This window comes from Sorex araneus, chromosome 1 (genome assembly GCF_027595985.1).
Source record: "Sorex araneus isolate mSorAra2 chromosome 1, mSorAra2.pri, whole genome shotgun sequence".
Classification (NCBI taxonomy): Eukaryota; Metazoa; Chordata; class Mammalia; order Eulipotyphla; family Soricidae; genus Sorex; species Sorex araneus.
This window is the reverse complement of record NC_073302.1, coordinates 390,941,620-390,958,581: the sequence shown is the minus strand read 5'-3', so window position 1 is coordinate 390,958,581 and position 16,962 is coordinate 390,941,620.

Here is a 16,962-nt window from a genome sequence, read left to right as displayed (position 1 = left end):
AGTGGGTGTGGCCTCATCACAGGCGGCCAAAGCTCAAGCAGCAGCAAATAGTTTCCTCAACATCCTATCCAAGACTAACATCCTAACTATTCACAAGCAGTAGGACAATAAAGCACAAGACTTCACAGAAGGTTTGAAGGAAACATCTCAGTAGGAGACCAGGTTCTAAAACAGCAAGTAAAAAGGCAACCACTATTAACTGAGCCTATCCACAATCCTTTTTCGCAACAAAAGGAAACAGGGATACTCATCTTCAAGGGCCCTCTTTTATACCACAACAACAACATGAAGAAACAGCGAAAATCCCCAGTGCAAGCAGAGGACGATCAAAGGAGTCCGGAAACCTCAATGGGCGTTTCCTACAAACTTGACCTCTCTGATAAAGAATTCAGAGTTGAAATCCTCAACATGTTCAATGAACTCAATGCAAAGATGGACAACTTCAAGGAAGACCTGGCAGAAACAATACACAGACAGCCGACAAAATACGGGAAGAAATGAGAGCAGAAATAAAAAACCTTCAAAAAGAAATGAAGGATTCGGTACATGAAATCAAAAACTCTCTGGCTGCCCTCAACAATAGGATGACTGCAGCCGAGGACAGAATCAGTATGCTTGAAGATGAGCTGCAAGAGGCCTACAGGCAACAACAAACCATGGCAAGAGACCTCAAAATAGCTCTAGCCAGAATCAGAGTCCTAGGGGATGAATTCAAGAGGAACAATATTAGAATCATTGGACTACCAGAACCATAGGGAACCAACCCCAACGAAAAAGACACAGTCAAACAAATCATTGCGGAAAACTTCACACAGCTGGACAATGCAGGCATCGACATTCAAGGCGCCAGAAGAGTGCCAGCTAAAAGAGATCCTAACAGAAAAACCCCAAGACATATCATAGTTACAATGATGGGCATCTTCCAGAGAGACACAATACTCCAAGCAGCAAGGTCCAAGAAGGAAATCGCATACAAAGGAGCACCCCTTAGACTCACAGCAGATCTATCAGAGGAAACCCTCCAAGCTCGAAAGCAATGGTGGGATATAGTGAAAAAACTCAATGAAATCAACGCTTCACAAAGAATACTTTATCCGGCTAAACTCTCATTCAAACTAGAAGGAATCATACACTAATTTGGGGATAAACAACAGCTCAGGAACTTCATAGACTCAAAACCAAACCTAAAATAAGCACTAAAGGGGCTATTGTAAGATAAGAAAAACCCCTACAAGCACAACAAACCCTTGCACAAAGATGGCACAAAATCCCATAACAATAATCTCCCTTAATGTCAATGGTCTGAATTCACCAATTAAGAGACACAGACTGGCAAAATGGATTCAAAGACTCAACCCAACATTTTGCTGCCTGAAAGAAACACATCTGAATAGCCAGAACAAACACAGACTCAAAGTCAAAGGATGGAAAACAATCCTGCAAGCAAACAACTCCCTCAAGAAAGCTGGGGTGGCATTACTAGTATCAGACAACATAGACTTCAGGTTGAAAAAGATTAGAAGGGATAGTGAAGGCCACTTTTTATTTATCATGGGATGTGTACATCAGGAAGAAATCACACTCCTAAATGTCTATGCACCCAATGAGGGACCAGCTAAATACCTACAACAGCTGCTAAGAGACCTTGAGAAGGACATCTCGAGCAACACAATAGTAGTTGGAGACTTCAACACCGCACTGTCTCCTCTGGACAGATCAAGAAGATTAAAATTCACCAAGGAAATACTGGCTTTGAAGGAAGAAATAGAAGAGAGAGGGCTAATTGATCTATACAGGGCTTTATATCCCCCAAAATAGAAATACACATTCTTTTCCAGTGCACATGGAACATTTTCCAGAATAGACCATCCACTAGGCCACACAGCATACCTCAACAGAATAAACAAGATAGACATTGTACCAGCTATCTTTTCAGACCATGATGCACTGAAGATAAAACTTAATCGTGGACAGATGCAGAAAACCAAATCAAACACCTGGAAATTAAATACCTCGATATTGAACAATGAGTGGGTCAGGAAGGAAATCAAGGAATAAATCAAAAGGTACTAGAACCGAATGAGAATGAAGACACGAGCTACCAGAACCTGTGGGACGCAGCTAAAGCCGTTTTAAGGGGAAAATTTATAGTTCTGCAAGCATATCTCAGGAAGAAAGAAAGGGCCCACATAAATAACTTGACTTCACAGCTCAAGACCTTAGAAAAGGACCAATAAAAGGAGCCCAAACCAGGCAGAAGGAAAGAGATAATAAAACTTATAGCAAAAATTAACGACATGGAAACCCAAAAGACAATCCGAAAGATCAATGAAACCAAGAGTTGGTTCTTTGAGAAAATAAACAAGATTGATAAACCACTAGCAAGACTCACGAAGAAAGAGAGAGAGAACCCTTATAAGCCGAATCAGAAATGAAAAGGGGGACATCACAACAGAAACCAATGAAATTCAAAAGATCATCAGAGACTACTTTGAAAATCTCTATGCCACGAAACAAGAGAACCTAGAAAAAATGGATAAATTCCTGAACTCCTATAATGTCCCAAGGCTGAACCAAGAAGACCTGGAGTACCTGAATAGTCCAATTAACATCAAGGAAATTGAAATGGTAATCAAAAGTCTTCCCAAAAACAAAAGCCCAGGTCCAGAAGGATTCACTAGCAAGTTCTTCCAAACATTTAAAGAGGACCTTTTGCCAGTCCTTCTCAAGCTTTTCCAGGAAATTGAAGAAACAGAAACCCTCCCAAACACTTTCTATGAGGCTCATATCTCCCTATACCAAAAGCAAACAAAGACACCACAAAAAAATAAAACTACAGGCCAATATCCCTGATGAACACAGATGTGAAGATCCTCAACAAAATATTAGCATATAGAATTCAACAACTCATCAAAAAGATCATACACCACGACCAAGTGGGATTAATCACGGTGATGCAAGGATGGTTTAACATCCGGAAATCAATCAACATAATCCATCATATCAACAAAAGAAAAGATAAGAATCATATAATCATATCAATAGATGCAGAGAAAGCATTTGACAAGATTCAGCATCCGTTTATGATGAAAACACTTGCCAAAATGGGTATAGAAGGGACCTTCCTCAATATAGTCAAAGCCATTTATCACAAGCCTATGGCAAGCATTGTCCTCAATGGGGAAAACTAAGAGCCTTCCCTCTGAGAACAGGGACGAGACAAGGATGCCCACTCTCTCCACTTCTGTTCAATATAGTACTGGAAGTACTTGCAATAGCGATTAGGCAAGAAAAAGATATTAAGGGCATTCAGGTAGGAAAGGAAGAAAACAAGCTCTCACTATTCGCAGATGATATGTTACTATACCTAGAGAACCCTAAAACCTCTACCAAGAAACTCCTAGAAACAATAGACTCATATAGTAAAGTTGCAGGCTATAGAATCAATACCCAAAAGTCCATGGCCTTTCTATATGCAAATAATGAGAGAGAAGAAAGTGACCTGAGAAAATCCCGTTCACAATTGTGCCTCAAAAAATCAAGTACCTTGGAATCAGCTTAACAAAGAAGGTAAAGGACTTGTATAATGAAAACTATAAAACACTACTTCAGGAAATAAAAGAGGACACAAGGAAATGGAAAGACATCCCCTGCTCATGGATTGGAAGAATTAATATTGTCAAAATGGCAATTCTCCCGAAAGCATTGTACAAATTCAATGTGATCCCTATAGGGATACCCTTGACATTCTTCAAAGAAACGGAGCAAGCGCTCCTGAAATTCATATGCAACAGTAAGCCCCCACGAATAGCTAAAGCAATCCTTGGGAAAAAGAAAATGGGAGGAATCAACCTCCCCAACTTCCAACTCTACTACAAAGCGGTAGTCATTAAAACAGCATGGTATTGGAACAAAGGCTGAGCTGAAGACCAATGGAACAGGGTTGAATACTCTGACATACACCCCCAAATATATGATCATCTAATCTTTGATAAGGGAGCAAGAAATGTGAAGTGGAGCAAGGAAAGCATGTTTAACAAATTGTGCTGGCAAAACTGGACGGCTACATGCAAAAAAATTGGGCTTAGACCTCCATCTATCACCATGTACAAACATCTGATCAAAATGGATTAAAGACCTCAACATCAGACCAGAGTCCCTAAGGTACATTGAAGATAAGGTCGGCAAAACCCTCCACGACATTGAAGCCAAAGGTATCTTCAAAGCTGACATGCCACTGGCCAAGCAAGTGAAAACAAAGATAAATAAATGGGACTATCTCAAACTAAGAAGCTTCTGCAACTCAAAAGAAACAGTCACCAAAATACAAAGACAATCTACAGAATGGGAAAGGATATTTATGCAGTACCCATCCCATAAAGGGTTGATAACAAGGATATACAATGCACTGGTTGAACTCCACAAGATGAAAACTGCCAACTCTATCAAAAAATGGGGTGATGAAATGAACAGAAACTTTTCCAAAGAAGAAATTCGAATGGCTGAGAGGCACATGAGAAAATGTTCCACATCACTAATTATCAGGGAGATGCAGATCAAAACAACAATGAGATATCATCTCACACCACAGAGACTGGCCCACATCCCAAAAATCAAAAGCAACCGGTGTTGGCGTGGATGTGGGGAGAAAGGGACTCTCCTTCACTGCTGGTGGGAATGCCGACTGGTTCATCCCTTTTGGAAAACAATATGGACGATTCTCAAAAAGTTAGAAATTGAGCTCCCATTTGACCCAGCAATACCACTCCTGGGAATATATCCCGGAGAGGCAAAAAGGTATAGTAGAGATGACATCTGCATTTCCATGTTCATTGCCGCTCTGTTTACAATAGCCACAATATGGAAAAAACCAGAGTGCCCGAAAACAGATGATTGGCTAAAGAAACTCTGGTATATTTACACAATGGAATACTATGTAGCTGTCAGAAAACATGAAGTCATGAAATTTGCATATAAGTGGATCAACATGGAAAGTATCATGCTGAGTGAAATGAGTCAGAAAGAAAGAGACAGACATAGAAAGATCACACTCATATGTGGAATATAAAGTATCTGAGAGGTACAAGCTTACAATGTTGCGATTCCTGGACTTAGTTACTAAAGTACTAAAATACAGAAATCCAAAACTATGTTGCTGCTAGTGTGGCCTCCTGACCTCATATCTCTTCATTCGCAGCAGTGGAAAACAAATTACCAAATGCTTTCTTTTCAGCAGATCGACTTTAGGGGGAGAAACTCCAAATCAATAATAGTGAATTTTTTTTGTTGAAATATTGAATGTAATCAAAGTAAAGTGAAAGTAAAGTGAAATTTACCAGTTACACATGTGGGGTGGGGGGCTGGGGAGCTGGGGGGAAGGGAGGAGGTATATTGTGATTCTTGGTGGTGGAATATGTGCACTGGTGAAGAGATAGGTGTTTGAGCAATGTATAACTGAGACTTTAACCTGAAAGCTTTGTAGCTTTCCACATGGTGAACTAATAAAAGAATTAAAAAAAAATAGAACAAACAAAAACACAGAGGTAGAAATGCTCTAGAAATTAGAGCATTTAAGTTAGATTGCTCTCTCTGATATTTGGATATGCCTGAGTATCAACTTTTTCTAGAGTGTAGCTGACATAGAATTGCTATGAATATAAAAAAATCTTGTACAACAACGTGCCATTATCCTGTTGAATAGCAAGCATCTAAATGAGGTCTTATGATCTCCTACAATGTCTTTTCTATCCCATCATATATACATGAACAATTACATGTGAAAAATTTATTTCTTTGTTTATAAAAGCCAAGTACCTATAGCTAACAGTTTAAGCAAAAGGTAGAAGTAGTTTTATGACACAGTATCACAGTTCTATGAAAAGTTTATAATGGGCCAGAGATAGCACACTTTGCCTTGCACATGGCCAACCTGCGTTTGATTTCTGATTTCCCATATGGTCCCTTGAGAACCAACAGGAAAAATTCCTGAGCACAGAGCCTGGAAAAAAACACTGAAAACGCTGAACACTGCCAAGTGTGGTCTCTAAACGCCCCCCCAAAAAGAAAAGCTCATCTTTTAAAACCTCTCTCTCATTTTATTTCCACACCTAAGTAACATCGTCTTGTATTTTCAATCACAATTAGAAATGACATTTATTTAGGCTATTTTTGTTCACTAGGCCACACCCTCCTGTGATCAGGGCAATACCTTCTGGCTGTATTGGAGGACCATACACGGTAAAGGGATCAAAGTAGGGTAAGTAGGAAATAATTTTTAAAAAACGTACTTTAATCCCTGTATCATCTCTCCAGCCTCTTAATCCCATTTTTTGGACATTACCATAGATATCTGAGTAAGTACACCAGGTGTCTCTACTACTTCCATTTACTGTTCACTCTGATATGATCAATTACATCATCCTAAATTTTGTTTGACTTGATTTCTTATCTTTCAGGCTCTGCACCTTATTCCTATTCATCTATTCATGTTCTCTGAAAAACAGCAGCTAATGAGCTATTTGCCAGCAACTATTTGTTTTTATGCTTTGTCCAAGGTCCTCATTACATAAATAAGAAAACTTTACAATTTCACTCTTTATGGAGCAACCTAAAAATAAACTACAACTCAGGGTTTCAGATACCTTCAGAATATGCCCCTGTGGGTTGGAAAGGAGCTGTATATGGGAGCATTGGTGTACACTGGTGGAGGGATGGGTGTTTGATCATTGTATGATTGAAACTCAAATATGAAAGCTTTATAACTGTATCTCATGGTGATTCAATTAAAAAAAGGGGGTGGGAAGAATTTCCCCCTGTTCCTTACCTATGAGGTCTCAAATCATACCAATTAAGCTGTCTCTATAAAGAACTAGTCTAAAATACATATAACCATTCTGACATGATGTCAGCCTATTTGATTTTAAAAAACTTTCAACAAAAATAAAAATTCATAGTGATGGAATATAAGTACATTGCTATGTTAAAATATAGTGATGTAAATTTTTATCACACAATACACTGAGCACTAGTAAAAAAGTGCTTATTGTAAAAAAAGATAATTCTACCATTTCAATTTTGACACAGAAGCAACTATACTGTTTAGATGGTATCTGAATAAATTGAAGTTTTATAGAATATATTATTACCAGCTTTGTTTCTTTGCAACCGTTTCGCCCATTAAAAGTTCTTTCTAGTGAAAACAGAATTTTTAAAACATAATTTTAAAACATAAATTTCTGTTAATGTATCTATCATACCAATGCATTTGACAGGTTAAATGCATTGGTTTGACAGATACATTAATAGAAAATATTTCTTTCATCTTGCCTTTACCTTTGAAAAAGCATAATAATCAGGGGAACTGTTAACTTTCTTTTTTAAGAGTGATTTTCCAAGACATTAGTAGATAAGGAGAATAGCAACAAATCATTATAATAGTAACTAACAAACTTTGGAGCTATTTTTTAGAATATATATGCTGATTTAATTGAATTTAAATTGTTTCAATATATGGCTAATGCTTATTATTTTGGACAGGAGGCCATGCATCATACATAGTAACCTAGGAGATGAAAACAGACATTTTTTGTTTGAATGAATAATTGAAATTAATCATTTGATTTCCATTACAGAGATACTGAGCCATATTCTGAGATGAGGTCTCAGAACCTGCATTTCTAAAAATTTATCAGATAATGTTGAAGCTACTTGTTAGTCTGGTGTGCAAATTTGAAAACAAATTTGCTAGACAAACTTTCACTCGTTGTCTCATGAACAGATTCAATAGATGTATTTATATCTGCATAAGGTTTTGTCTGCCACTACATTTGGCCCGACTTTATATATACTTACAAGTTTATTGTGTTCTTCATAAATCGTAAGTTATTTGTAAACAAAGGCTTTTTTATATTTGCAAGTCCTAAAATATCTTAGAGTCATATAAACATGACACAAATACTATAGGAATTGCTAGACATTATCAGAAGCATTTTATTTTAGAAATATTGAACATTTCAAACATTCATTATAAATATAAATCATAGATATAAAACCAACCATATGTAATTATAAATACATATAATCATAAAATTATGTATTTACCAATTAATTTAAGAATTTTTCCATTATATTCTCATGTTTCTCCATTAATACAGTCACATGAAAATACTCTAGCTGCACTGGTAATTTTTTTCTGAGATAAAAAGAACAAATATTGTAGAAATATTACATAGCTTGATTAGTGTCAAAAAGTATTGTTAACTATACCAGAAAGCAATAAATTCTACCTCTGGAGAATTTTAAAAACATGATAATCTCCTTTTTTTGAAGCGTTAAATTTTGTATACAATTCTTTGACAAAAAAAATTAAAAGTAGCTCACATTTTCTGTTGAACTAAGACTCAATACCAAAAAGAGCAGAGCATCATTAAAATGAATCTCAGGTGTTACAAACACTGGGAGAAAAAAATATTTCCAAGATCACTTATAGCAATGTTCCTAGTTAAGAACAGGCAATTAGCTTCTTACTGTGATCAGCCACCTATAAACCTGCAATTTGAAAAAAGTCACCTCAAGATAAATCACTTCCACTTCTTTTTAAATTACACTATCACTAATTTTTTTGAATTATCAAAGAAGTTTATATAGCCCATTTTAAGAACAAACACATTCTATTTTAGTTAAATGGCAGTTTTATTAGCCAAATTTTTATTTCTTATTTTTTACATTAATATGGGCCATTATGTGAACATCAAAGAAATATGGTAAATGGAAATCACAAAACAGAAGTCTAAATGGTATCATCTGGCCTTTGCTCAACATTTTCTGTTGCTAGGTAACCAAAGATAATAAAAGTAGGTCTGAGGCAAGCCAGCAAAAGAAACCAGTCTCAGCTTATCTTGAATATCAATCTTGATTCCACCACTAAGTTTTTAAGAGGATCGAAACATAGCGCCAACCTTAGTGGAGGTTAAAATTTATGATCTAGCTAGAAACTTAGCATCTCACTGGAAAAAGATTACATGTGGAAACAAATCCACAAACAATAATGGCCCATGAGTTCAATTAAGAAACAAAGAATGTACATCAAATTTAGGTCTATGTTCAAAATGTATTCTGCATTGGTAGAAAAAGTTTCATGGTATGGGTAGATCTTTGGCTGAGTCTCATGTAAGAGATGACAATATAAGCAATTATAAACAAGGAAGTGGAAAATAGCATAGTATGGTCAGAATGTACTAAAGAGGTGACTCTCTCAATTGGGGTATCTATTATTTTTAATTATTAAGTCAGATAAAAGGCCTATTCTTTCCCCACAAAAAAAGTACATTTTGTACCTAAGCAAGGAAAAAGGATGAAGGTGGAGAAGTTGATAGTTGGAGGGTAGGAGAGATGGAGTGTAGGAAAACATGGAAGAAAGCAAGCTTAAGATATTGAAAATTTGCCTCAGTTCAGTTAAAATTTGTCTGAATTTAAATTTAAAGTTCAAGTACTAGAGCAAGCATCCTATTCATTTTACTATATTTCTAGCCCCAAAGAAAAATTCTTAGCTTAACCATTTTACTAGTTTTCATTTTGAAACCTCTCAGTTTCAGATATATGTACTGGGCTGGAGCGATAGCATAGCAATTGGGCATTCGCCTTTCACGCGGCTGACCCGAGTTTGATTCCTCCACCCCTCTTGGAGAGCCGGGCAAGAGTATCGCCCGCATGGCAGAGCCTGGCAAGCTCCCCATGGTGTATTGGATATGCCAAAAACAGTAACAACAAGTCTCACAATGAGAGGCGTTACTGGTGCCCGCTCGAACAAATCGATGAGCAAAGGGATGACAGTGACAGTGACAGTACATGGTTTCATGAGTTATTTGGTGAAGTTTGCACTCCTATAAAATATGCTGAAAGGCATTAATAATAGATTTGTAAATGTAAAAAATAAAAATTAAACATTATTTTGACTCATAGTAAAGGAACACCTTAAATTTATGATGTTGTTAATAAATGTTTTTAAGCAAAGCTAGGTTATTCCCCTATTCAGAGTGTCATTAGAAGGTTAGCTCTTTGAGAAATCTTGAAGGATTATCTAAATAGACTCTAAGATTGCTTAATAGCCATGAATTTGGAAATGAGCTTGGGTTTTTTGGTTTTGGTTGGTGTTTGACAAAGTATCATGTCAATGCAATTACTGGACTTCACTTAAATGCAAATTAATTAAAATAATATCAGTATAAATCATTTTATGGAACTGGGGAATATGGTCCTTACGAGTTTGTTTATTCTAATTGGTATCACATTAGCAATTATATTGGAATTCAATTGGTTGAAAAATTGAGGAACCTTGTTTTACTATCTCAGGACCATTTCTAGTCACCTATGGTTCTCTGGGTAAAAAGCAAGAATCGAATCGTGCTAAGTTTAGCTTTGACTTCCTTTCTATTTATATTCTATCACCTCTCAGTCTTTAGTACATGCCTCTTGTAGAATTGCTAATGAACACAGCAGCCCATAATTCCCAATGTCAGATCAATCTATTCAGGCAGTCACAAGGAACACCAGATTTCATACAGAAAAACTAGCTTGACATTAGTGGAGGCAACTCAGCATTTCTGGTTAAAAAAAATGGGAAAATTTTCCATATTCATCAAAGGGATAAGGCTTTAAAAATTGAAAATAGATCTATGCATATTTTCTGTCATCCAATCATGGTTGGCTTGGGAAAATACTATTCCTTCTGTTTGCTATTTCCCTCGCTTTTTATAATCAATGTCTTTACATCCTTAAAACTGAGCTTCACTATTCTCCTCTCCTCTGGCCACATAAGACTGGATTTATGTGACTGTCTCTCAAATGTATAGCCCTTCAATAGAGTACTCATCTTGGATTACTGATACCTATCAAAATTCTTATCACATAAGACATGCTCAAATAATGTGAGATGAACTGAAATGAGCTAGACTTTAAATCTAAAGTAAATTATACTACATCTGATCATGTTAAGAATAAAAACATATCCCCTGCTCATGGATAGGGTGAATCAACATTGTCAAAATGGCAATACTCCCCAAAGCATTATACAGATTAAATGCGATCCCTATAAAAATACCCATGAAATTCTTCAAAGAAATGGATCAAGCATTCCTGAAATTCATATGGAACAACAAACGCCCACGGATAGCTAAAACAATTCTTGGGAAAAAGATGACGGGAGGCATCACCCTCCCCAAACTTAAACTTTACTACAAAGCAGTAACGATTAATTAGCGGCTGGAGCAATAGCACAGCGGGTAGGGCATTTGCCATGCACGTGGCCAACCCGGGTTCGAATCCCAGCATCCCACATGATTCCTGAACACTGCCAGGAGGAATTCCTGAGTGCAGAGCCAGGAGTAACCCCTATGCATTGCCAGCATTGCCAGGTGTGACCCGAAAAGCGAAAAAAAAAAAAAAGCGGTAACAATTAAAAGAGCATAGTACTGGAACAAGAGCCACAGACCAGTGGAACAGTGTGGAATATCCCTACACACAACCTCAAATGTATGATCATCTAATCTTTGATAAGGGAGCAAAACAATGTGAAGTGAAAACAAGGAAAGCCTCTTTAACAAATAATGCTGGCATAACTGGACAACCACATGCAAAAGAATGAGCTTAGACCTGGACCTGACACCATGCACAAAAATCAGATCAAAATGGATTAAAGACCTCAACATCAGACCACAATCCATAAGGTATATTGAAGACAAGATCGACAAAACCCTCCACAATATTAAAGCTACAGGTATCGACACGTAACTGACCAACAAAGTGGAAACAGAGATAATCAAATGGGACTATATTAAACTAAGAAGTTTTTGCACCACAAAAGATACAGTGACCAAAATACAAAGACAATCTACAGAATGGGAAAGGATATTCACCCAATACCCATCCAATAAGGGGTTGATATCAAGGGTATATAAGGCACTGGTTGAACTCTACAAGAAGAAAACATCCAACCCCATCAGAAAATGCGCTGAAGAAATGAACAGAAACTTTTCTAAGGAAGAGATACAAATGGCCAAAAGGCACATGAAAAATGCTCTGCATCACTAATCATCAGGGAGATGCAAATCAAAACAACTATGAGATACCACCTCACACCACAGAGAATGGCACACACCCAAAAGAACAAAAGCAACCTTTGTTGGAGAGGATGTGGGGAGAAAGGAACCTTTCTACACTGCTGGTGGGAATACCGACTAGTTCAGCTCTTTTGGAAAACAATATGGATGCTTCTCAAAAAATTAGAAATTGAGCTTCCATTTGATCCAGCAATACCATTTCTGGGAATATATCCCAGAGAAACAAAAAGTATAGTCGAAATGACAGCTGCACTTATATGTTCAACGCGGCACTGTTTAGTCAGAATCTGGAAAAAACCCGAGTGCCCAAGAACAGATGACTGGTTAAAGAAACTTTGGTCCATCTATACAATGGAATACTATGCAGCTGTTAGAAAAGATGAAGTCATGAACTTTGCATATAGGTGGATCAACATGGAAAGTATCATGCTAAGTGAAATGAGTCAGAAAGAGAGGGACAGACATAGAAAGATTGCACTCATCTGTGGAATATAAAATAACAGAGTAGGAGACTAACACCCAAGAATAGTAGTATATAATACAAGGAGGTTGGCTCCATGGCTTGGAAGCTGGCCTCACATGCTGGGGGAAATGCAGCCTGGATAGAGAAGGGAACAACAAGTAAAATATGGTTGGAGATCCCGCACGGGAAGGGAGATGCATGCTGAAAGTGGACTAGAGACTGAATACAATGGCCACTCAATACCCCTATCGCAAACCACAACACCCAAAAAGAGAGAGAGAACAAAATGGAATACCCTGCCACAGAGGTGGGGTGGTGTGTGTGGGCGGGGAGACGGGATTGGAGGGTGGGAGGGATACTGGGTTCATTGGTGATGGAGAATGGACACTGGTGGAGGGATGGGTTCTCGAACATTGTATGAGGAAAATACAAGCACGAAGATGGGTAAATTTGCAACTGTACCCTCATGGTGACTCACTAATTAAAAAAATAATTTTTTTAAAAAAGAATAAAAACAAAAATATCTTTCCTTTTAAAATTACATATCTCTTTTAAATTGCTATCTTCTCCCTTGTAAAATTCCATTTAAGTATTTATACTTTCATGACCTCTTTCACTCCTTCATAAAGGAAAATGATTATTATATTTTCAAAAAAATAAAACCTAGGCTCCTTGTAAACTGATTCCATAGTTACACCCTTTAATGCAAAAGATTTTGTGACTCATTTATTTTGCTTACAAACACACTAAGTTTACTTAGTCTGAAAATCTTGAGATATCTCTTATTTATTTGAAGTTATCAGGAAAGTTCTCTTGAACCAACAATTTGATAAAATTCAACTTGAAGTAGTCTATATTTTTATCTTGTGTTTTAACTACTTTTTTGTAAAGCAAAATAGAGTAAATCACCTCATAGAACCTTGTTGTAGTAGAATTTTGCAGTATGATCCCTAAGCTGTTCATGCCATCCTGTGTCCTTTTGATAGTTTTATGTCTTAACCACAATGACTAATAGTTTCTGTCACATGACTTGCTTTGGTCAATGGAATATAGCAAAAAAACAAAATGCCTGTGGAGATTTAGTACCAAGACCTTGTAAATTTCATTATTGGTGCAATTGTAGCGAGACTCTGTGAATCAGATTGGATTAATGTTCAGGAGTGAATCAATGGATTAAAGCCATCTTACTCCAATCAGTTGGATGCAGATAGATGAAGATGCATAAGGAAGCCCAGACATTACTGCAGTTACTCAGCTAAACACATCTAACATTTCTAATTGATCATCTGTCATCCTGCTTTGATGCTCTGATATTTTTAAATATCATTTTTGAGTAATAACAGGACTTCATCAAAGACAAATGAACTGTTCAAATACACTTGTGGTAAATATGAAACTTGGTAGTGATAAACTAAATATTTAAGCCAAGCAGTGAAGGGTTAAATTTGCCAAGGTACAAGTACTTACAATATATTGGTTTTATCCTGCAGATTCTTGAATAATGTTGAACTTATAAGTAAGATAAGCTTTTAAAGCTAAAACATTCTTCATATCACGTATTTTGGTATTTATTTAAAAATATATGCCATATATTTCATTCATTACTATATTTAATGTATGAAATGAAGCACAAAATATTTAATTCATCACATTTTAAAATTATCCCATTGTAAACATATGCTACATTTTAGAGTTGTATTATTTTTGACTATTTGAGAGTATAGATGATAGTTATGGTAAGAATAGACAAATTAATATCTAATAAAAATTTCAATTTCTCAATTCAGATTATTAGTGGATGTGTTATACCAATAAAAACAATAATTTGTGGACTTACATAGCTAATTTTTATATTTTAAAAATTCTACTTGTAAATAAACCTATTCAATATTCAGCTTACTTAATTTGGCACTTTACTGAATGTGTTATACATTTATTCATATATAAAATAACCTGTTTATATAAAACAAGAATCAACTCTACAAAACTGTAAGCTACAATGATTAAATAGCTACAAAAATCAAGGCATTTATTTATATTAATGCTAAAGTTTATATACTGACAAGTTTTACCTCACTGACTCCTACTGCTTTTGAAACAAAAATGCAGAAAAAATAGCAAAAATGTAAAGATATTGCTACATACTCAGCTAGTACTATTCCCTGATCAGCAAAACACTCTTGCAAAATAAATCTTAAAACTTTTGAGAAGTGATTTATACACTTTTGTGCTTATACTTCCCTCATACAAAGTTTGGGAACCCATCCCTTCACCAGCGCCCATTCTCCACCACCCGTAAACCCGGCGTCCCTCCCACCCTCCCCACTCCCATCTCCCCCCCACCCCACCCTGCCACCGTGGCAGGGCATTCCCTTCCGTTCTCTCTCTCCAACTAGCTGCCGCGGTCCGCAATAAAGGTGTTGAGTGGCCGCCGTGCTCAGTCTCTAGCCCTCATTCAGCCCGCAACTCCCCTCCCCCACATGGCCTTCAACTACAATGTAGTTGGTGATCGCTTCTCTGAGTTGCCCTTTCCCAAAATAAAATGACATATACAGATGCCTCATAAAGTTACTGAGCTGTCTGTATAGTCAGTGTAGTTATTGCACTATTCATATAATTTGGATATATAAACACCAGATGCTAGTAGTTTCTTTATGCAAGTGGTTTGGATGATCAAGTTTAAGCATGCTTATCTTATAGCTAAAATAGTGGATTTATAAGACTTTGTACTTTATATATAGGTTCATTTTGTTTCAAAATAATATGTTCAGGGGCTGGAACAATAGCACAGCAGGTAGGGCATTTGCCTTGAACGCGGCCGACCTGGGTTCGATTCGCATCCCATATGGTCCCCTGAGCACCACCAAGAGAAATTCCTGAGTGCAGAGCCAGGAGTAACCCCTGTGCATTGGTGGGTGTGACCCAAAAAGCAAATAATAATAATAATAATATGTTCATATATATTTACACATTAATTACATAAAGTGACATATGTATACCTGATCATATTTGTGGTATGTGTGAAATCCATTGTCTTTCAGAATAATCTCTATTATCAACTAAAGCTAAAGGCATGTCTCATATTTAAAGTATATTTAGAATGTTCCATCCTACTTCACTCTAAGTCTTTATTTTTAAATCAAATTCCCTCCTGACTAGTACATGGTTTCAAGATTTTTATTTGCCTTACAAAGGAGCCTTGAACAAAAGAGCCATAAACTCTCTTTTCTTGGGTAGAAAAAATTTTCTTCTCCAGTTTCTCTCTAAAATTTCTGGGAAAGGACTTCTAGAATTCGAAGTATTGACAAGGAGGTATCTCCTCCAAATTCCCTATATCTAGGTTTGTTCCTGTCTCTATTCAACAGAGAAACTTAATAAAAAGTGATGTATTGTTGCTAAAAAAAAAAAAAAAACTTTTGAGAAGTGATAGTAGTCTCTTAAAAATATTATGTGTACAGAAGGTAGATTTCTTCCATTATTCAAATTATTAAAATAATTTCCTATAGAGAAATCAGATCATGTTTGTTTTTATCATTCTTGTATCAATGCTTCCTTTATGTGTTCTTAGTTTTTGAGAACTGAATTAAGCAAAGTTGTAAGAAAAAAAGGTAGCTCTAAAGCAGAGTGCTCAAAGTAAAATAGTAATGAAATAAAACTAAAACAAGAAATATGATTTATAAATTTGAGAAGTTAAAGTATTGTAGAAATTTAAAAACAAATACAACAAACATTGGGTGAACAATGAATCAAAACCAAGTAAATTTTCCAGTATCACTTATTAGGAAAAAATAGAATTTACACGTACTGAGAGTCTGCTCAATGCAATATTTATCTATAATGCCTGAGATGACATCATTTAATCTTCATTACCATATATTTAAGAACTATTGTTTCTCTTTTATCAATGAGAAAACTGAGACAGATAAATTACATATCTTATCATTGGTTACAGTATCAATAGCTTAAATAAAATAGACATTAAAGTCATGTTGAAGTCCAAAGCCTTTGCTAGAAATTTGGTATTACTAGCAAAACAAGAGAATACTGATTATGAGTTAAATTTCTTTTCATACATTATTGTTTTCATACAGTATCAAAAGCAATTCATGCTGTATTTCTAGTATCACAGTCACTCTATTTATTAATGTTCTTATTTGTTTATAAAAATATAAGTGGAGATGGGGAAGCACACTGATACTATATCTCCCTGCTTCTTGTGTATAAATTACCCATAGAGTGGTGGTTCCTTTATCTGATGTTACTCAGTAATCACTGATGATCTACATAATCCACCTATGTAACAGGCTAGAGCTAATATCATAAAATTCAGGCTTATTGAATATACTTGTGTAAGGATGTTTATGCTTATTAAAAATACATATA